Source organism: Manis pentadactyla, chromosome 9, assembly GCF_030020395.1.
Source record: "Manis pentadactyla isolate mManPen7 chromosome 9, mManPen7.hap1, whole genome shotgun sequence".
NCBI lineage: Eukaryota > Metazoa > Chordata > Mammalia > Pholidota > Manidae > Manis > Manis pentadactyla.
In genome coordinates, this window is record NC_080027.1 from 88,246,420 (window position 1) to 88,252,545 (window position 6,126).

Genomic DNA, 6,126 nt, shown 5'->3' on the forward strand with positions numbered 1-6,126 from the left:
GACTTCAAAACAGACAAAGTAATGAGATAAAGAAGGACATTACATAATGATAAAAGGGCCAGTGCAACAAGAGGATATAACCATTATAAACATCTATGCACCCAACACAGGAGCACTGACATATGTGAAACAAATACTAACAGAATTAAAGGAGGAAATAGAATGCAATGCATTCATTTTAGGAGACTTCAACACACCACTCACTCCAAAGGGCAGATCCACCAGACAGAAAATAAGTAAGGACACAGAGGCACTGAATAACACACAAGAACAGATGGACCTAACAGAAACCTACAGAACCCTACACCAAAAGCAGGATATACATTCTTCTCAAGTGCACATGGAACATTTTCCAGAATGGACCACATACTAGGTCACAAAAAGAGCCTCAGTAAATTAAAAAAGATTGAAATTGTACCAACCAACTTCTCAGATCACAAAGGTATAAAACGAGAAATAAATTGTACAAAGAAAACAAAAAGGCTCACAAACACATGGAGGCTTAACAAAATGCTCGTAAATAACTAATGGATCAATGACCCAATAAAAACAGAGATCAAGCAATATATGGAGACAAAGGAAAACAACAGCACATATCAAAATCCCTATCAAAATACCAACAGCATTCTTCAACGAACTGGAACAAATAGTTCTAAAATTCATATGGAACCACAAAAGACCCCGAATAGTAATCCTGATAAGGAAGAATAAAGCAGGAGAAATCTTGCTTCCCAACTTTAGGCTCAAAGCCACAGTAATCAAGACAATTTGGTACTGGCCCAAGAAGAGACCTATAGACCAGTGGAACAGAATAGAGAGTCCAGATATTAACCCAAGCATATATGGTCAATTAATATATGATAAAGGAGCCATGGATAAAGAGTGGGGGAAATGACAGCCTCTTCAACAGCTGGTGTTGGCAAAACTGGACAGCTACATGCAAAAGAATTAAACTGCATTATTGTCTAACCCAATACAGAAAAGTAAACTGAAAATGGATCAAAGACCTGAATGTAAGTCATGAAACCATAAAACTCTTAGAAAAATTCATAGGCAAAATCCTCTTGGACATAAACATGAGCAACTTCTTCATGAACATATCTCTCCGGGTACAGGAAACCAAAGCAAAAATGAACAAGTGGGACTATATCAAACTAAAAAGCTTCTGTACAGCTAAGGACAACATCAGTAGAACAAAAAGGCATCCTACAGTATGGGAGAATATATTCATAAATGACATGTCCAATAAGGGGTTGACATCCAAAATATATAAAGAGCTCACACATCTCAACAAACAAAAAGCAAATAATCCAATTTAAAAATGGGCAGAGGAACTGAGCAGACAGTGCTCCAAAGAAGAAATTCAGATGGCCAACAGGCACATGAAAAGATGCTCCACAATGCTAATCATCAGAGAAATGCAAATTAAAACCACAATGAGATATCACCTCACACCAGTTAGGATGGCCACCATCCAAAAGACAAACAAAAACAAATGTTGGTGGGAATGTAAATTAATTTAACCATTGTGGAAAATAGTATGGAGATTCCTCAAAAAACTCCAAATAGAAATACCATTTGACCAGGGAATTCCACTCCTAGGAATTTACCCTAAGAATGCAAAAGCCCAGTTTGAAGAAGACATATGCACCCCTATGTTTATCGCAGCACTATTTACACTAGCCAAGAAATGGAAGCAACGTAAGTGTCTATCAGTAGATGAATGGATAAAGAAGAAGTAGTACATATACACAACGGAATATTATTCAGCTATAAGAAGAAAACAAATCCTACCATTTGCAACAACATGGATGGGGCTAGAGTGTATTATGCCCAGTGAAATAAGCCAGGTGGAGAAAGACAAGTACCAAGTGACTTCACACATCTGTGGAGTACAAGAACAATGCAAATACTGAAGAAACAAAACAGCGGCAGACTCACAGAACCCAAGAATGGACTAACAGTTGCCAAAGGGAGAGGGACGGGAGGATGGGTGGGAAGGGAGGGATAAGGGGGGAAAGGGGGCATTACAACTAGCACACATAATGTGTGTGGGGGCACGGAGATGGCTGTATAACACAGAGAAGACAAAGTGATTCTATAGCATCTTACTATGCTGATGGACAGTGACTGCAATGGGGTATGTAGTGGGGACTTGATAATGGGGGAATCTAGTAACCATTATGTTGCTCATGTAATTCTACATTAATGATACCAAAATAAATACAAGCAACAAATAAACAAACAAACAAACAGAAAACAAAGGCAGCATTTGGGTGGGAAGCAGTAAAAGATAGGCAACTCAGTTTAAACATTAGATATGTACCCCTGGGCAATGCCCAGCTATGGACTGTCCCCTCCTGGCATGCCCAGGAGCTCTGTCCTCTCACCTTATCTCTAAATAAAAGCCTCTCCCTTGCTTTCCTACCTTGTTTGCCAAGTTCATTCTTCAACTCCACAAGCAATAACACCGGCATCACTTACCACCTCCCGCTACCTATCAAATCTGTACCTAAATACTCTGCCCTTCCTTCCTGCTACTATAAATTCAATTGTACTTGAGCTTATGGAGGGTCAACATTTCTATTTTTTCCCTAGATTGCCTGCTCAAGGACATCATTCCAGTAATCATCTCTCTACTACACTTTCAGTTCTCCCCCTCCTTTCACTGAGTTGTTTCACTAAGCATACAAGCAAGCTGTTATTTCTCCTCCCCAGCACAAAGAAGCCTTCATTTGGTCTCCACTTCTTCAGCTACTATTAACTACTTCAGAACTCCTCTCCACCTTTAGAGCAAAAGTCAAGTGTTCTATTTAATTTCTTTCCTCTCACTCTCTAAAACCTGCTTTTACTAGGCTTTTGCTCTCACTGCTCTACTGAAATGTTTTTTTCCCCTTAGGGTCTGCAGTGATATCCATGTTGCTATAACTAATACTGAACTCATTTCTTAACTTACTTGGCCATCTGCAGCATATGACCAATCGGTTGCTTTCTTGACCACTTACTTCACATGGCTTCCAGGATACCACACTCTCTTGATTTCCTCCCATTTTACTGACTGTTCCTTTTCCAGATCCTTTGCAAGTTGCTTCTCTTTTTCCCAACCTATTCATGGTAAGGAGCCCCAGAGCTCAGTTCTTGGTCCTGTCTATACACTCCCCTGAAGATTTAATTTAGTCTTCTGGTTTTAAATATTAGATTACTGTTTGTTGATAATTCTGTTATGTATCTCCCATCCAAACCTTTCCCCTGAACTCCAGCCTTAGTGTCCAACTGCCTATTCTGTATCTTAGATTTCATATATCTGAAGTGGAAGTCCTGATATGTCCCAAACTGAGGTCCTGATCTTTCCCTTAAACTCCCATCTCAGTTATTGGCATCCTTCTAAATTGCTCAAGAAAAATCCCTGGAGTCCTCTTTCTCTCTTACTATATATCCAACTAGTCAGGATATATAAAATACAACAATTTTCTCACCTCACTGCCTTCACCCTGGTCCAAGCTACCAAGAATTCAACTAAACTATTGTAATAGCCTCCTAAATTGCCTCTCTGGTTTCTATCCTCGTATACTACCCCTCTACAATAGACTTCACAGTCTAAGAATCATGTCTGGCTCATAAGAGATATTCAGTAAATATTTGGTGAATGAATAGTCCATGAGAGTTGATGAGGCCCTGAGTGGCATGGAGAAAAAGAGAGTAGGTCAGGAGGAATATTTGTAGATAAAATCAGTGTGATCTGGTGAGTGTGGAAGTTGAAAGAGAGGGCCAAGTCTAGGAGAACTTCTATGTTGTCTCGACAATTGGGTGGATGGATGGTAGATGCCATTAACTGAGTGGGAACAGTAGAAGAAGAGGAGCAGGTCTAGGGAATGGGCAATAAAGATGAATAATATTTCCTTGTAGGAACAATCAACATCATAAAAGTTCTAATGTTACCAAATGAAAAGTTGCATTGTTGAACAGAACTACTGTTTAAAACATTTTTTCCTAAACAAAATTTCAAGCTACTGAGATTCCACTGTTTATCTCTCACTGAAGAAAGCACTATATACTAAATGTAAATGAGAGTGGCATTATTTTTTTTGTGTGTGCATGTTTACAGACTTCAACTATTATGAGTTACTAAGTTATAACTGATCATCATAGCAGTATGTGATGCACCACAGTTTAGAGTGCTATTCTGAAGACTATCTCCAAATTCATATCTATAGGTCATATCTAGATCTCTTTCCTGAATTCTCAGTCTTTATATTCAACTACGTACTAACATCACTGGGATTCCTCACAGGCACCCCAATTCTACATATCTAAAACTGGATTCCTTTTATCCTACTCTGCACTTCTATCATTAGCTGTTCATTTGTATCCTTTAATAGCCTTTGTAAAACTGATAATCTACTTAGCAAACTGGTGTCCTGAGTTCTGTGAGCTGCTCTAGCAAATTAATCAAACCAGAGGAGGGGGTTGTAGGAACCTCCAGTTTATGGTGAGTGGGTCAGAAGCACAGGTGACAACCTGAACTTGTGATTGGCATCAGAAATAGAGGCAGTTTTGTGGGACTGCTCCCATAACCTATGGAATCTGACATTATCTCCATGTAGATAGTGTCAGAATTAACTTAAATTTGTGGGACACCTGGTCAGTGTCCACAGGAAATTAATTGCTTGTTGGTGTGAAAAAAACCACACACTGGATCTCCCAAATGTCCACCTCCAAATGCCGTCACATTAGTGGTTAGGTTTCAACATATGCATTTTGGTGGAATGGGGGGGGGCAATACAAACATTCAGTCTGTAGCACTTCTTAAAAGCTTTCAACACCTATGTTCACTGCTGCAGCATCATTGACAATAGCCAAGATTTCAAAGCAACCCAAGTGCCCATTGATAAATGAATGGATAAAGAAGAGGTGGTACATATATACAATGGAATATTACTGAGCCATAAAAAGAAGGAAATCTTGCCATTTGAGACAATGTGGATGGACCTAGAGGGTATCATGCTAAGCAAGGTAAATTATATAGGGAAAGGCAAATATCATATGATTTCACTTACATGTAGAATCTAAAAAAGCAAAAAGAAATAGACCCATAAATACTGACAACAGACTGTTGGTATACCATGGGTGGGTGGGGGAATGGGTGAAATAGGTGAAGGGGATAAAGAGGTACAGACTCAAATTCTAAAATAAATTAGTAATAGGAATGGAAGTACAACATAGAGAATATAACCAATAATATTGTAATGTCTTGGTATGGTAATGAGGTAAGTACACTTAACACGGTAAACATTCAGTAATGTATATAATTACTGAGTCACTATGTTGTACATCTGAAACCAATATAATATTTTATATCAACTATATTCCAAAAAACACTTCCAGGGGCTGCCTGCTGTCCTGACTTTCAAGGTCTTTGTCCCAATTCAACATTATCTTCCTTTAAATTCCTGCATCTCCTTGAGGGATAAATACTTATTTTGTCTCAATTGTATACTGCCTTCTTCATATAGTGGGAGTCCCAACTTGAGTCCAAGAGGGATTTACTCAAATCTGGGCACATCTGTCAAACTGGTGTGATGGAGAAGCCAGAAACCTATTTGCTAGGGTACTGGCAAGAAACAATTTTGCTTCGATGCAGAAGAAACCTATAGCAATTTTATCTGTAGGACTTGGTTGTAGTGGAGGGATCAGATCATTCTGATACAGCATAATTTGTCTCCCTCCCCAGGTTCCACTGGACTGCATCTGAGCCTTTTGGAAAGCAGGGTGGGGGGGCTACAAGCAAAAAGAGACTAAGTTCATTACAAATTCCATAAAACATTGAGGGCCTGTAAGTGCTGCATTGAGACTGCTCCTGCAGAGTGGTCACAAAAATGAGCGCTGGTACTCCCCCTGTGCAAAGGACCCCAGAGCACATTTCAGAGGATGCCTTCCAGAAGTCTGGTGAGCAAGGGAGCAGGTTAAGTATCTGGCAAGAACTGGTGTCCAGTAGAGCAGGGGGGTTCCCCAAGGAGACTGGAGCCTGGCCAGCACAGCAATTCTTAACAATTACTCAGTGGAGTTATCTCAATTACTTGGAAATGGATCGTCTCATAAACAGTTTCATGAACACAGACATCCCAT